The sequence below is a fragment of the Juglans microcarpa x Juglans regia genome, chromosome 6D, assembly GCF_004785595.1.
Source record: "Juglans microcarpa x Juglans regia isolate MS1-56 chromosome 6D, Jm3101_v1.0, whole genome shotgun sequence".
NCBI classification, from domain to species: Eukaryota; Viridiplantae; Streptophyta; class Magnoliopsida; order Fagales; family Juglandaceae; genus Juglans; species Juglans microcarpa x Juglans regia.
Window position 1 is genome coordinate 18,163,340 of NC_054604.1, and position 18,635 is coordinate 18,181,974.

Consider the following 18,635-nt stretch of genomic DNA (forward strand, 5'->3'; position numbering starts at 1 on the left):
ATATTATAATTGTATTATAGACTATAATGATATATTATATTATAGACTATAGTGACATATTATAGTATATTATAATATATAGTGACATATTATAGTATAATATAATATATAGTGATATAGTATTAGTATAACTATTAATACAATAGACTATAGTGAATTAATATTTTAAAATTTAATATTATATTAATTAGTAATTTATCATATAATACAAAACTATTTTATATATAATTATATATTATATATAAAAATTATATAATATATATATGAACCGGTCTGATTCGGTCCAATCCGGTTTTAGAAAAAGAAAACTCGAAACCGTACCGATTTTGACCGGTTTTAAAACAAATAAAACTGGTACCGTATCGCACCAAAATCAGTACCGGACCAAACCTACATGTTCGGTCCGGTTTATTAGTTCATCGATTTTTTTACACCCCTAGTTATTAATTAGGGTTTCTGGTGAATTAGGGCTCGACGTTACACTTGAATAATGAATTATGTGAATATATAATAGTTAAATGATATGTGAATAATAGTTAAATAGTTTGAAATTTGAATTAGAATGTTTTATTGGGTTTTGAAGAATGAAACATAAAAAATTGAATAAAATATTAATTATAAAATTAAAACATTGTTTGAATATAATTTTATAATATATATTTTCCTAAGTTTGAAAAAATTATTTTGATTTTTGTATTTTCATTTTGAAGTTTATAAAACTTATAATGATTAGATAATAAAGTTGAAAATTTGAAATTAAAAAGTATTTTATATTTAAGTAATATTTGAGAAAAGAATGTAAGAAATTTTAAAAAAAATGTATCTCATCGCATCTCATGTACCAAACATACCAAATATTGATCATCTCTGAGTTTTACTAATTAGTGGATCGGATCATGTATTGGCCGCGGAGGTTAAATTCAAATTAAGCGAAATGATACTGCAGTTCTAGCGCATCCCTTTAAAAAAATTGAAAAAATCTAGGATTCATTTGAAAAATAATTTTTTTAATAATAATTACTATATTTTTTTTCAAAAAAAAATGTATTGTAGGTAGATTACTCTAAAATTATTACTGTGCATTAAAGAATTAATGCAAGCAGATATGGTTCCATCCTCACCAAAAAGTTTATAACTTTCTGAACTTATCTTATTTAATTATTATAATTTTTAAAAATTTTTTAAAATAAATAATTTAATTTTTTCAAATTTTAAAATAAAAATAATATTAAAAAAATATATTTAATAATATTTTATTTAATTTTTAACTTTTATTTCATTTCATCTCATATCAATAAAAATAAACAGAGGAGTAATAATTCATTCATAAGATGTGGTCCAGTATGATAAGGATTGGTAACCAAGAATGATTGATTTAGTTGAAATTTGCAAGCACAGTAGAAAGTCACTCACTCACTGCTGATAATGCACTACTCCGACAAAAGGCAATGATGACTAATAAGCACTCGCATTATTGCTTTGTTCCATACATGACTTGCTGCACGTTGAATGCTGCTTTGGTCCTATAGTTTTTTTCCTTTTTATTTTATTTTTGTTATTTTGTCGACATTTTTGTTTTTTTATTTTTTATGCAACTATATATATTTAATTTATGCAACTACTGATGAACACGTACATGAGTGTGGCCTAATGAGGAAAACACGTACATAAAATAAATAATATTGAAAGGTTTTGAAGGGATTTCTTGGTTAGATATTGAGTAGTACTATGACTATCGAAAAAGTAGTTGAATAAGTATATCAAATAGTACATTTCATCTTTCTTTTTTTTTATGTATTTTTTTAACATCATAAACATTTAAAAAAAATAAAAAATTCACAACATTATTAAAAAATACTTTTTTACTCATTAAATAAAAAAAAACCATTTAGAATACTATTTGAATTCGAATTCGAAATCCAAAGTATTACTCTTAGATATTTAGCTCACATGAGATGATGTAGAGACAAATAATGGCCCGCATAAAGATTAAAAAAGGAGTGACGTAGAAGAGACAATGGAGAGCCATGTGTCTTTCTTTTGAGTTGGACACAATTAATATATATATTGCGCTGTAATGGTAGCTAGCTAGCTTGCTTTTTATCCAAATGATTAATTATATCTTCATATATATGCTTTTCTTGCATATCTTCTCTTATCTTTTGTATATATTCCATCTCCTCTCAAAGAGATGAGCTAGATTCCTTGATGAAACATCTAATTATATTCATTACAAAAAGACCTTGACCGGCATTTATATATATATATATATATATATATTCATTTTAAGGAGTACAAGTTCTGTATATTCTTTTTTTTTTTTTTTTTTTCGCGACACACGTATTACACATGAATTTTTTTGTTTTTTTTTTATCTTACCAATTATATAGTATGTGGATGATGAATAAAAAAAATTAAATTAATTTAATAGAAATAAAACTAAAAATGAAAAAATAAATTTAGTGTGGGAGTGTGTCGGATGAAAGTATAAAAAAAAAGAATAATTATAGGCTTACTATCCTATTACTACCTATCTACTACTCTTTTTGTATTTGATTTTTTTAATTTTTTATTTTACTTAATTATTAAGGAGTGAGTATTAGTAAAATTATATATTTTTTTAATTTTTTTTAATGATTAAAGATGTTAAAAGAAAATGATAAAAAAATAAAAAAATTTGAAATATATCTATTAGTAATAATGTAAAAAGCTTATCACTATTTTAAAAATAAAAAAAAATAAAAACCTCTTTTTATATATTGGCACTGTCGTCACTGTCATTGTGTACTAAAAAATTAGCTCTCACTGAGCATATATCTCGTGGCTTATTGTCTGCCCCTATTTTATATTCCTAGCCACGAGAAAAGATGCATTTCATCATTCACTAGTGATCTGATTCTTATACTGCAGTAGTTTACTGCGCCGCGACGATTCATACGTACAGCTTCCAAATTACATGCCCACATTAAATAGACTACTGCTGCTCAGCCAAAGTGTAAAGACAAAATAAATATTTGTGCATAAGTTAAAGCAATTGCAATCACAAGTGGAGGGGTGTAATTTGCTTGATATTTTCTTCGTCAAGATGTCATCTCAAATTATAATCACTCTTTTCTTATCTTCTCTTTTTTGTTCTTCTTCTTCGCTTTTTCGCTTTCTTTCCACCCTTTTCTCTCCTTTTCTTTCTTTTTTTTTAAACGCTGAAGCTATTGACAGAGACAGAGACGCTTTAACGTGGGTTTAGCTGGCTGGCACAATCAGCATGATTGTAATATTATATCATTCAACTAATAATCATACAGTAAGATAAAATATGATAAGATAAAATAAGATAAAATGATATGACATGATATGATTTTAGATAGATTAAATAAAATATTATTAAAAAATTAATTTTTTTAATAATAAAATTTACTATTTTTCAAAATAAATATATATATACATATACCAGTACTTTTTTTTTTTTTCCTCAACTTTATCACGTATTCAAGAGAGAAGTGGAGGGGAAGCCACATGGGGCATGTTGCACGCATAAAACATTTATGTGTTTCACAAACTAACAACAAATATATATTATTGATAAAGTACTAGTGTAGTACTACACGTGATGCATGCTCTAGTATAAGTTTTCGTTCGTTACATAAATCATTCTATTTTATATCATTTAATTATTACAAATTTATTAAATATTTACAAGAAATATAATAAATAATTTAAATTCTTCAAATTTTAAAATAAAAATAATATAAAAAAATAATAATTAAATAATAATTTATTTAATTTTCATCTCATCTCGTTTGTATAACCGAACGAGACAATTTTTGTTACTATGTAATCACTGATGAGAGAGAGTGAAAGGGCGGGGGGGGGGGAGATGCAACTTAATTTATTTTCATCATGTACTGGTTGATCGTCGGCCAAAGGTGCTAGATTACTAAAGCTTAGTTGGAATAAAGCAACATTAAATAGAGACAAGTAGTACTCCCACGTCACACACACACATATATGATATATGATAATACATATATATTTATATATATATATATGTATATATATTAAGTAGATGATACATATAAATCCACAAAATCTACTATTATTTCTAGTTGGTGACACGCTAGAAAATGATGAATAGATGATGTTTAAGAAGGATTACGATTCCTTTGTCAGCGTTATTATAAGTCGTCGCTCGCGTGCTTAAAAATAGTGTGTTAAAACTAGGCCGGTACTATATATATATATATATGGTCCATTAACATGTGAAACTTTCATATGTGGAATATTGTCACTTTTATCTGAAAAAGAGAAGAGAACCTAGACTGTTCTTCATGATCTCTAGCAAAAGCAAGACATTACATTAATAAAGGGCAAGAAAGATTAAAAAGAAGGGATATTTTTATTTTAGAAAAAAGGGGTAAAAGAAACCATAAAGAATGGAAATTAGAACGAGTTGCCGGCCCCCACAAACAAGCCTAGACTTGGAACACAAGCCAGAATCCTACATTATTGCTGCAGCCTACAGGTAACTTCAAAGCCCAAAATGAGGCTTTGAATTAAAGCTACGAATCCATGTAATATTGTAATATATTATCCACTACATATAATATTGTACATATCTCTAGCTCTCAAGTGTTGTTAAATTGAAAGTTGTTAAAATTATTATCAAAGTAATATTATTTTTCGATCATCTTAATTTTATTATCTCTTGTCACACATTTAAGTTACAAAACCTAAATCTAAAATAAAGAATGGTCTTTCTTTATCATCAACACATTACACACCGTCGAATCTCACATTTAGATAGAGTGAAAACCAAAATTCTTATTTATGTGTGTTTTTGTTTGTATATGTGTATAGAGTAATGTTATGCATCAGCCACTAGTTACTCTCACACCTAACATTTCTAGTTTTTTTTTTTTATAAAGTGTAGAGGTATTTTTCATAAGGTGTGGGATAATGAATAATGATTGATGAGAATAACTTTATATATATATATATATTTATGTCAATCATAAAACTTAAAAGTAATGATACATGTAGAATTTTTTATATAAATATTTTTACAACTCTTTGTATAATTATATTTTAAAATGAAAATATTTTTATAAAATAATATTAATTTTATAAAAATGTCTCTAATTTAAAATATAATTATATAAAAAAATTATGAAAATAGTTCTATCCATATCATTTTTCAAAATTGGAAGGTCCAGAGCAGTGTTTTTGATATCGTACCGGCCGGTACAATCTGTATATGCCGTACCGGCCACTCGACCGGTACCGATGGTATACTCATTCCATACCGGTCAAACTACCGGGTATACCGACCGATATAGTGCTGTATCGGCCGATATTTGATGTTTCGGCCGAAACACATATTTTGGCTGGTATGAAATTCAGCAGCTAGTTGGATGGCATTTTCGAAATTTCAGTAAACTCTTAGGGGCAAGTTTGGACTTTCACGTAACATATAACTTAGGTTTTCTTCTCTCTTTTTCGGTTTCGCCCACCCATTTCCTTCAGCCGGCAGTAGCAGCAGTAAAGCACCCTTGCACCCGAGTCCCAGACGGCCAGCCAGTAGTCCGTCAGCTCGCACTGTCGTCTTCTCCGTCTCGTCGCACGTCGCCATCCGCCGTCGTCTCAGTATTTTTTCATTAATTTGATTTTTTTTTGTTACTTTATTTTTTTGATAAATAAATCAGAATTGTATTTTTATAGATGTTTTATATTTATGTTTTTATAGATGTTTTAGATTATATTGTTATGGTGCTTGTTTGTATTTTTATAGATGTTTTAGATTATATTGTTACAGTATTTGTTTGTATTTTTATAGATGTTTTAGATTATATTTTTATAGATGTTTTAGTCTTTTAGATTATATTTTTATAGATGTTTGAATCTCTTATCATTTCAGTAGCTTTAATCCAGTTTTACTAAACAATAGTTCTTTATCCAAAAGAGAATGCTAAACTAAGTAGTTTTAAAAACCCTGTTCGAGTCTAGGATGCATATATGACTGGTGTTTTTTTAAAGCTAATCATGTTTAGATTTGATAAGTATCTTCTTAATGGCTTACTTATAAGTGTTAATTTTTTATACTTTAATAGTTAAAAATGTCTAGTTGTCAATCAACCGGTGGTATAACTTCAACTCCAACACTTGCTCCTGTAAGATCAGAAGATCCAGTATGGACATATGCACGTGCAATGCCAGGGGCAAGAAATAATACTGAATGTTTATATTGTAATAAAGTAATTAGAGATGGCGGGATCATTCGATTGAAGTATCATCTAGCTAGGATTCCAGACGATGTAGAAGCATGTAAGAAAGTCTGTGAATATGTAAAATGGCAAATGAAGGAGTTGTTTGATGAAATAAAAAAATTAAAGAGAAGAAAAGAAAAATAAGGTCAGAGATTGGAGGCGATATAGATTTAACATCTGATGATATTGATGATAGTAATAGTATGGAGGGAAAATCTCAGCTTTCAAAAGGTAAAGGGAAGTCGAAAGAATCGGGAACTGGAAAGTCAGTGGAGGGATTGAGTAAATTTTTTGCTCCAAGAACAACTCCTGAGGCCCAACCTTCAATTAAGAGTTCAATGTGTTCAAATGAGATGATTCTAAAAGCAAAGATGGCTATAGCACGCTGGTGGTATGATGCTAATGTGCCTTTCAATGCGACTTAATCCAAGTTTTATCAACCAGCTATCGATGCCATGACTGCCATCGGGCCAGGATTCAAGGGCCATTCTTTATGAGTTGAGAGGAAATTTGTTAAAGATAGCTATGCATGAGGTTCAAGATTATTTGCAACAAATTAAGATGGTTTGGAATGAGACCGGTTGTTCACTAATGGTAGATGGTTGGACAAACCAGAAGCAACAATCAATAATCAACTTTCTAGTTTATTGTCTGAAATGTACAATATTCTTGAAGTCTGTTGATACATCTGGCCTTAGAAAATATGCTGAAACATTGTTTAATATCTTTGATGAGGTTGTTCAAGAAATTGGAGCTGAGAATCTTGTGCAGTTCATAACGGACAATGATGCAAGTTATAAAGCTGCAACAAAAAAGTTACAACAGAAGTATGGCTCTTTCTACTGGTCCCCATGTGCAGCTCATTGCATAGACTTAATGTTGGAGAATTTTTCTGATCCAAGATATTTTTCCCTTATTGATGATACTATAAAAAAGGCAAAAAAGATAACAAAGTTCATCTATAACCATGGTTGGGTTTTAGCATTGATGAGAAAAGATTTTACCAAAGGTCATAATTTGTGTCATTCTGCAATTACAAGGTTTGTGACAAATTTTTTAAGTATCTAATACTTGCTCTTGTTTAAGAAAGAACTCAGACAAATGTTTACTTGTAATAAATGGATTGCATCAAGTCAATCTAAGAGCAACATAGGGAGGGAGATAGCTGTGATCGTTTTAGAAGATATGGAGTTTTGAGCTCAATTTCAATTTATTGTTAAACTTAGTGAGCCTATGGTTCGTGTTCTACGACTTGTTGATGGGGAAGAGAAGCCTGCAATGGGATAATTGTATGATGCAATGGAAAGAGCCAAAAAGAACATAAAAGTAAGATGCAATAACAAAGTTAGTTTATTCAGTCCATTCATCAGAATCATTGATTCTAGATGGGATAGATAGCTTCACAGTCCATTACATGCGGCGGGTTGTTTTCTTAATCCTGGAATTTACTATAGCCCCCCAACTTTAAAAATAAAAATGATATTGTAAGAGGCTTCAACAGTTGTGTTATGAAGATGAAACTTGATCCCGATAATCAAGACAAGATTGGTGCAGAACTTGACTTATATAAGAATGCAGTAGGTGAGTTTGGACATTCTTTAGCAATCCGCCAGCGTGATAAGATTAATCTAGGTATTATCATTTATCAATATCATTTGTTAAAGAGTGTGACTTTGTACTTTAAATTTTATCTTATTTTATTTTTACTTGTATTTAATTAATAATTTATAATCATATTATTGTTATAGTTGCATGGTAGACCCAATTTAGTTACGAGGTTCCAACGCTTCAAAGGTTTGTTGTTCGAGTACTAAGTCAATGTTGTAGTGCAACTGGATGTGAGAGAAACTGGAGCACATTTGATTTTATTCATTTGAAGAAGAGAAATAGATTAGTGCATAAAAGTTTGAATGACTTAGTGTTTGTTCGTTATAACTTGAAACTGTGAGAGGTAAATTTTTTTAATACTAATGTTTTCACTGTTGAAAAATATATAACATTTTCACTTATGTTTGATTTTATTTTGACAGGAGTATAAAAAAGGGAAGAGATGCTTTAAATCAAATCAATTTTAAAAATATTGATTTGATGGAAGAATGGGTGGGTGAAGGATCTGAGCTTCTTGATAGAGAATATTTGGATTGAGCAAATATTCAGGAACCATTAGCCTCACTAAATGAGGAAGACAATGATAATGTTGGTGTTAATGTTGATGACAGTGGTGACGTTGATGAAAATATTTTGATTAACATGTAGAATCCTGATCCTTATTGTCTTTTTGATGAGGATGAGTGATTTTTGATGATGTGGTGACGTTAATGATTTTATCATGATAATGTTGGTGTTTATGTTAGTTGTAACTTAAAACTTAAGACTTGTATTGAGAAGTATTGAGTTTATGATTTTTTTTGTTGTTATTTTGGAATACAGTTAATCCTTGTATATACATAATTTATCCAGGTATAAATGATTTCGAAATGGTACACAAAACGGTACCGGTACGGTATCGGTACTGAAACGGTATCGAAATATTATTCCGAAATGGTACCGGTACAGAAATATTTCGTTCCAGTGCCTTAACCGGTACGGCCTCGGGTACGGTATTCAAAACATTAGTCCAGAGTCTTTAATACTGTACGTGTCAACGAACTCTCAAGTCGCTTATAGTTGTTTTAGTCACAATTTGGAGAATGAGTTGAGATAAGATTGAAAGTTGAATAAAATATTATTTTTTTAATATTATTATTATTTTGAGATTTGAAAAAGTTGAATTGTATAATATATTTTGTGTGAGAATTTAGAAAAATTATAATTATAATATGAGATGAAATAAAATATTTCTTGTATCCAAACAGCCCAACAGAACCGATAATAGATAATTCAGCTTGGAGAAATGTAGGTCTATTTCTTGCTACATTTTTTAAAAGGAAAATGCTATTCTTCCCGCAGATGGCTCCTACTAGGATTTTTTATTTTATTTTTTAATTTTTTTACTTAATGATTAAGGAAGTATTTTTTAATAATATTGTGAATTTTTTATTTTTTTTAAATATTTAAAATGTTAAAAAATTACATGTAAAAAAAGAAAAAAATATACAAAATACTCTAGTGGAAGTCGCAGCGGGAGCTCTCAATAGTGGTAGAGCCAACATTTTTTAAAGGAAAATGTTAAATGTATTTAAAAAAACACTTACAAAAGAATTTACTTCTTCACACATCAATTATTGATACGTTGAAAATTATAAAATTTAAAATTTAAAATTTAAAAATAAAATTAATAAAATAAATATTGTTAATAAAATTATAAATACATATATCACAACTTTTTTTTTAAATGGCTCACTGAGAATCCTAACACGTCGTCCAAAGTATAAAAGGACAATAATTATTGTTGTCATTTAACTCGATAGCTACTTTTTCTCTTCCTCTCTTTCTTTTCTTTGCCCCTAACCCTGCATCTACCATTAATAATACGTAGATATCCATCGAGTCCAGGCCCTCATCAGCCGCGAAGTGAATTCAATGATATGGGTATTGCAAAGAGTAATGGATCACCTCTAATCCCAGCCCTTAGATTGTGACCAAATTATCAAGATTCCGCCATGATAAGATTGTTACAAGATCAGGATATAATTGCAGTAGCATAGATCATCAGGAGCATAAAAAATAAGAAAATGAATGATGACAATATACATGTAAAGTGACCCAACATAATGTCAATGTTGTCAATGGTCCGATGTATTCAATACATTCATCCATAGGACGACATGTGGTCCTATGTACGTAAACATAAGGACGACATTGCATGCTCTCTCTGTCTCTAGCTATCATCTGCAAATGGACCACAGATTGTATGGTAGATATATATCCCAGCTCCCAAGGATGATATTTTCCTTCAGAATCTTCCATTTTTTCTTTATTTGAATATATAATGCGTATCGTATAATATTTATTAAACATTTAATTTTGGATAAAATATATATACTAAAAATAATAAATGCTGTAAAATTTATATATATATATATCTATATATATATGGTGTCCATGTCTATATATATTATATATAACTGATTTATGCTTTACTGTGATATACCATACGTGGCGTGTAAATCTACTCTTATTACCTATCCCATTTGCATGGTTAATTTTATATTTTATTTGTTTATTTTGGCCTCAAAGATAGGAGAACAGACGAGAGGACGTACGTAAGAAAAGGAGCAAGGCCGAAGAACAACGAGGTGATTTTTTATTTTATTTTTATATCTATCGACGTTACAGTACTGGTGCTCCTGGCATCTTAATTAGGAGTTAGGACTTAGGACCAATATAAATAAATATATATATATATATATATATATCTTTACGTCGTTTAACTGCTAGGTCATGAGTCCCACTTTGTCGTTTTATATTTATTTGGGTTAATAAATTGAATGGTCCCAGCTTGCATTGACTTCTTCTGAAAAAAGGTTTTTACTTGGTGCCTCCGTTTGAGCATTGAGATAAGAGGAAATAATTTTAAATAAAAATTAAAAATTAAATAAAATATTATATTTTAATATTATTATTATTTTAAAATTTTAAAAAATTAAATTATTTATTATATTTTGTGTGAAAATTTTAAAAAATTATAATGATTAAATAAAATAAGATGAGATAAGATAAGACTGATTTTAGACAATCCTTTTAGAGATATTCCAATATTGGATAAATCATCCAATACTGATTAATACGTGAATTGATCGCAAAATTAAACATATTTTGCTTAGAAATGATATATTTTAATTATTTTACAAAATTATTATTTCTTTTAGACCATTTCTGTTATATATATGTATTAACCGTTAGAGAAATCAAAATATGAGAATCAAACTTTTTTTTCCCTTCTTTTCAAATTTGATAAATGGCAAGTGATTGTATATTAATTCTAGTTGAAAGTCTTTACAGCAGACATCATCCACGTGGTATAATTTAATTAAGATCTATAATATCAACAGTATTTTTAAAAGGCATTGCATGTTCAAAACTTAACACATCAAATCCTAAAACAGGAAAAAAAAGTTGTTGGAGTAAAGAAAATAATTAAATAATTTACTTTTACATTTAGATAAGTTTTTTTTTTTTTTAAAAAGAACCTCTTCAAAGCAAGGCCCTTCCGACTTATCTTTACAGAATAAATTCTGGTCCCGTATACTACACTTTCAAAAATTTTTCATCTACAAAATTAGGTAAGTCACTAATTTCGTCAAAGAGGGTGGCTTCAAAAAATTATTTACACCTGTCAAGTATCGAAGCTCTGACCTTGAGAGCTATACCAGAAGGCCGAGGCTTCAACTGCTCTGCCCAACCCCTTGGGGTTTATTTAGATGAGTATTTGATAGGCCTCCAACGATTCTATCGCTTGATATAATAATTTAACGAAATAAGTGGAGGAAGTTGTCCAGTTTGATACCTGTCTTTTCAACAAATCTGCCATATCTGTCGTAGTAAAACGTCTTATATAGGAGAGTGCTTACAACAATATTAGTCGTCAATTATATAGCTTGCCCATGGATTTATCGAGCCATAAGGACCATGTATTGCTCGGTAGCATTATAGGCTTGGGACCTCGAAATAGAAATAGTATTTTAATTATCTTACAATAGAAGTTAAAGTTTACAACAAAAAAATAAAAATAAAAATAAAAATAAAAATAAAATAAAGAAATTATATTTTGATAATATTTTATTTAATTTTTAATTTTTATTTAAAATCATCTTATTTTATTTCACTATCTAAGCGGATTCTAAATTTTATAATGGTCTAGCAAATTTATAAGTATTGAGAGGATTAAAGATTTTGGTGTATATCATAACTGTGCCTTTAATCAACGAAAAACATACAAAAGAAAGACAAACAGATATTGTTTCACTATATTTCAAGTAAAATTAAGTTCTATTTAGATAGTAAAAGTATCTTATCTCATCTTATTATTATAATTTTTTTAAATTTTATACAAAATATAACAAACAATTTAATTTTTTTAAATCTTAAAATTATAATATTAAAAAGTAATATTTTAATAATATTTATTTAATTTTCATCTTATTTTACTATTTAAATTAAGTATAACAGTTAAAAAAATAAAAAATAAATCATTCTAGTGGGCTTGTGGAGTATTTATAGAGGTCCTATGAGCGAGAAAGTTTCCCCCAGGTTATAAAAGTCTGTATATCTAGTGTTGTGAGTTCGCAAGATGCAATTAATATCCTGTGCGTGGGAGTTTGCGGTTGTGCCACCTCGATCATGTCGCATTAATTGTACCCTGCGTTTAAAAATGAGGTGTTTTTTATATTTTTTTAACCAATTTCCTATAATAATTAAAAAATATAGAAATTGTTAAGGCAATAGAAATTTTGATTAGTTATGAGATGAGTACTGATTGTATTATACGAGATTATGAGAAAAATTAAGTATTCAGTGTAAAGAGTGCTTATAACTATTTTCAGAACTAGCTAAACAAGAAGGAAAATGCTCAAATGTTGTCGGTCAGTGCAACCTATGGAGAATTTATGAAAAATGAAACTACTAAATAAAATTTAAAATTTTGCATTGAGAGCTTGTAAGAATGGACTTCCAACCCATGTGAACTTAAAGGGGAGGCAAATTATTAATGAAACTCGGTGTATTTGGTGCATGAATGAAGAAGATGTGGGGCATGCCTTATGTTATTGTCCATCAATAATTCAGTCATGGCGCTAACATTTTTAGAGATTATTGAATTCTGATAGGCAAAAGGATATCCTACAGGTTGCAATGGATGTAATGGAAGTAGGCAAATTTGGTGAACTTGAAAAATTCTTTCTTATAGCATGGGATATGTGGTATAGGAAGAACTAACAAATTTTTGAAGGTAATAACATATAACCTGCAACTAATTGACAAAGCCTTGTCCACTGCAGCTGAATATAAAGAGGTCAGAGATGTTAGGCATTAGAGGAAGGTTTAAAGTTTATGTTGGCAACCTCCATCCCAAGGTGTATTGAAGCTAAATGTGGATGATGCAATTTTTGAAGAACAGGATAAAGTGGGTGTAGGAATGATGTTGAGGAATGATAGAGGTGGGGTTTTGTTTTTTGCAAGTAAAAAGGACAATGAGGTCATTGATCCAATAGAGGTGGAGTTACTAGCAATATTGAGAGGACTACAATTTTGCATTCCAATGGGCATTTCAGAGCTAGTCATTGAGAGTGATTCATTATTGTTGGTACAAGAATTGAATAATGCTTCAGAATCTATATCAGCTTGGGGAAATCTGGTTCATGAAGTGCAAGAGTTGATGAAAAGAATATCAAGATGTTCAGTTCAGCATAAAGGGCGCATGACAAATAGTGTAGCTCATACCTTAGCAAGATATGCTAAGCATTTAGATGATTTGATAGTTTGGTGGGACTCATTCCCTGAATGTATCTCTCAAATTGTTTGGTCTAAAAAAAAGAAGAAGAGAGAATTGCATGACACCAAGTAACCTTCTAGAAGTGTGGAAAATAATTCTGGAGAATCTCTTTGTAATCGAAAAGGTGACTAGGCTAGCTAAGTGTCAAAAGATGTGCCACAGGCTACAATTCTTTTATGTAAAAGGTCTATATATGTTGATCTTGTGTATGATGTATGGTGTGAAAAAGGAAACATTTCTGAAATGAGAAATGATATTATGTAAGAAAGTCCTCTAAGAACTTTTCACAAACATATTGTGTTCATTTATCTTTTCTGCATTTCATCATGGTAACAGAGCATAACGGACTAACGTCCTGATCCTCTCCATTTTCTTTCTCATGGCTTCTCCAGAAAAATCCCTCTCCACTCTCGTTAATCCAACCCTTCTCAATTCATCCTCTCATGTTATCACCATCAAACTCACCATTGACAACTTTCTTTTATGGAAGACCCAAATATTTTCCTTCCTGAAAGGGCATCAACTTTTTCGGTATGTTGATGGTTCTTTTCCCATACATTCTGCCATGTTTGATGACCAACCTAATCCCGCTCATACTCAGTGGCTTTTACACGACTAGTTGAAAATTTCCACCATAAATTCTTCCCTGTCTGACTTAGTCTTGGCACAAGTTTTGGATTGTTCTACCTCCTGTGAGGTATGGACGACCTTAAATTACATAATTTGTTTGCAGCCAAATCCTCTGCTCATCTCATGCACACCAAATTTCAGCTAGCCACCCTAAAAAGAGGCCCCAAATCTGTATTTGACTATTTCAACAAAGTGAAGTCTCTTGCCTCTACTTTAGGTGCTGCTGGTCATCCTCTTGATGACTCTGAACTCTCCATTTATCTTCTCGCAGGTCTTGGTACAAAATATGAATCCTTAGTTACTTCCCTTACTGCTCGACCTGACTCCCTCTCTCCCCATCAGATCTTTAGCTACCTCTTAAATCATGAATCTTGGCTTGCTCATCAAACCTAGTCCCTTTTTTCAGGTACTCCTCTAGCAGCTTATAACACCACCAAGTTCACACCTCTTGGTAGTCCATATCGTGGTCGTGCTAACTTTTTTCGACGGGGACGTCGTGGCACTGGTAGGGGTATTCTTCCTGGCCCACAACCACCCCAACCGAAGTTTAATTCCTTTTCTCCTTGCCCTGACTCATGGCCTGTGTGTCAGGTATGCAACAAACCTGGTCACCTGACTGTTGCATGTTATTACCGATTTGATCACTCCTACCAATCCCTATCCCTTGTTGCTTTCATTGTTAATTACTCAGCTTTTAGCACACCTCCACCTTTCCCAAATACCTGGTTCCCCGATTCTACCGCAATCCATCACTTTACTTCTGATGTTACTAACCTTAATGTGGATTCAAGTTCTTATCAAGGACCTGACCAAGTATGCATCGGTGATGAATCCAGTCTTCCAATCCAGCATGTTAGCTCGACACAATTTAACTCAAACACTAGCAAATTTCTTCTCAAAATCTTCTTCATGTTCCCTCCATCTCTCGCAACCTTATTTTTGTTCGTCAGTTTTGTCATGATAATAGTGTATTTTTTGAGTTTCATTCCTCTCAATTTTTTGTGAAGAATGCAAGTTCCCGAGAAGTTCTTCTTCAAAGGCCTGTTGAGGATGGTCTGTATGTGCTCCGCTCGGCTGAAGTGCCTTCACCTATCTCACCACAAACTTTTTCTGGAATTCGAACCTTTGCTCACTATGGCACTCCCGGTTGGGTCACCCCTCCTCTCACACAACATCTTTGATCATTCGTAGGTTTCGTCTTCCTCTCAACACCGGTACTGCTCTTCCCTCATGTCTGGCATGTTCCACAACTAAAGCTCACGCTCTACCTCACCCTGCCTCTTCCACCCGATCCACTCATCCTTTCCAATTAATGTTTTTTGATGTATGGGGAACTGCTTTAGTTATATCTAATAAAGGATCCCGTTATTGTTTATCCATTGTAGATGATTATTCTAAGTTCATCTGGTGTTTTCCTATGCAATTAAAATGCAATGTTACTTTTATTGTTTTAGCTTTTCTGAAATATGTCAACACTGAATTCTCATCTCAAATACTCTCAATTCAAACAGATGGGGGATGTGAATTTAGGCACATTCAATCTATTTTTCATAATTTGGGTATAAATCATTGACTTAGTTGTCCATATTCTCACCAACAAAACGGTAGTGTCAAACAGCGTCACCGCCACATTGTTGAAACAGGCTTGTCCATCCTCTCCCATGCCTTGGTTTCTCAAATTTATTGGGCTGACACTTTCCAAACAGCAACATACCTAATAAATAACATGCCTACTCCCGTCCTTAATAATCAGTCTCCTTTCAAAATGTTGATGGGCTCACCTCCTGATTATTCTTTCCTCCATGTGTTTGGGTTTGCGTGTTGGTCTAATCTAAGGCCCTACAATCATCACAAATTGGACTACTGTTCCCAGCAATGTGTGTTCATGGACTATAACCCAGATCATAAGGGCTATGTCTGCTTTTATATTCCAACGGACCGTAGTTATATTTCTAGGGATGTTATTTTTTATGAGAATCGGTTTCCCTTTTCTCAACCCATTGATACCTCCCAATCCATCGGCCCACTCATTTCTAAACCCAGCTCATCTCCTTTACTGACACTTCCTCCTGTTTCGACTTCACCCTCACTTTCGCGGCCCATGTTGTCTCAGCCCACTACTCCCACTCAGTCCATTGGCCCATCTTCTGCAATAGACACATCTCAGTTTACACCACAAACTTTTGTTCTGAGCCCAGCCTCATCACATTCTCCTTTTCGTTCCTTAAATCCTCTCGAGAAAACCCTAGCCACACAAACACTCTATTATCTTCTCTCTTCTCTTCTCTCCTCTCATCAATCCTTCTGGTTTTCCTTCAAGTTCTTCTTCTACCAATCAAGTGCTTCCTCTCAAACACAGAGTCTCTGTCCTCTTCGCCGAATAGATGGGACCATTCCCTAGCCTCTATCAAAATCTACGGCATCTCTCACTAATCTCTCTTCCTCTGTTCCGTCATCCTCCATCTCTATTCCAGAAGAACTCTCTTCCTTCACAGAAACCTCCAAAAACCTTGAATGGCGCACTGCCATGGCCACCGAAACAGATGCCCTCCTTCACAATCAAACTTGGGACCTCATTCCTCCCTCTCCATCCTATAATCTTCTTGGTTCTAAGTAAGATTGTTCATCCGGGCCAGGTTTTTTCTCTGCTCGGTCTGAAACCTGGAAAACCGGATTCCGGTTCCGGGTTTTGGCCCAGATCAAAACGGATCCGGAACCCGGATTGCAAAACCCTGACCAACAAGGTCCAGGTCCGGGTTGGGGACCCGGGTACCCAACATGGTCCAGCTAGAATCCCGTGTGATTCCCCCCTGACTCACCTCTCCCTCTCTCCCTCTCTCTCTAGTCTCTGGTTCTCTCTCGTTGCGCTGCGGTAGAAACAGAAACCCTAAGTGCCTAGCCGCCGCCATCGCTCGTTGTTTCGGTATTCTCACTCTCTCACTCGCTCGCTCTCTCTCTCTCTCTCTCTCTCTCTCTCACTCAATCCGAAGAAACCCTAGCCTCCCTCCCTCAGTGCCGACGAAGAAACCCTAGCCTCCCTCCCTCTGTGCTGACGAAGAAACCCTAGCCTACCTCCCTTAGTGCCGACGAAGAAACCCTAGCCTTCCCCCTCAGTGCCGACTCGCCTCATCCTCGAGACCCAAGGTTTGTTCTCTGCAATTTGGGTCCGTTTTATTCCGATGTGAGTCTATTTTATTACCTTGGAATGACGACAATGAAATGTGTAGCTTTTGTTCAGGTAAGATCTGGGTTTTTTTTTTTTTTTAAACATGGGTATAAAGTATGTATATGCTGTAAGTTTGATAAATCTGGATTTTTTTTGTTATTTTGCTAGTAAACAATATCATGAAGCAGTTGTGGATAATGTCTCTCCATCAACCATATATGGTGCTGAGCATCTTTTACGACTCTTTGGTATGTTTGTCTATAATAAGTATTGATACTTTTGAATAGGCATTGGATCATTTGTAAGAACGTTTTTTCATTCGACCAATATGTCAGAATGCCTTTAGTTTGATGAAACTGATGTGGCATGCTTAGAGTATTACTCTTTCCTTGAGCTTCTATTCTTTTGATCTCTCGAGTCAATTTCTATATTTTCTGGTGCTGGTAATTCTTGGACTACATGGCATACACAAAATCCTATTAAGCCTGCAAGCAAGTTGTTTATAAAATGGAATCACAATTTTTTCTTTGCATTTATGCACCAAAGAATCTCATAATCTCCATACACTTGCCCATATCGTCATTTATAAGAGTTTATTTGTCTTAATGTTGTTTGGAAGCAAACTTTTGTTTTTAATTTATTTGTGTTTTAGGCTGTTGCTAATGGTGATATTTTTTTGGTGTTTGCAATTAAGTTGTCTGAGCTTTTGGCATATGTGAATATTGAAGAGGAAACGCTGACACGCTTGCAGCAGAAATTACTTGATTTTCTCAAGTATCAACTCAATCCTTACTCTATTGCATTGAAATATAGTATTTGACTGATAAGTTAATGTAATGTATTATTTATAAAATTTTGAATTTTTTCATGATTCGCTGAAGTTTAAAAGCAGTTGGGTGGGGTTTTCGGTCATCAGGGCATCCAGCCCAGTCGGGATTAGTATTATGCATTTTAATGATGACTCAGAAATTGTTTTCATAAAATCTTTTATAAAAAATAATGATTTTCAACACTTTTTAAATTTTTTTTTTAATAAGTATAAGAAGAATTATGGTTTTCAACATTTTAATTATAGGCTTTTATAAAATAAAATAAAAATGCTTCTAAATGTTTTACATAAAAAAAAAAAAAAAGCCGGGTACAACTC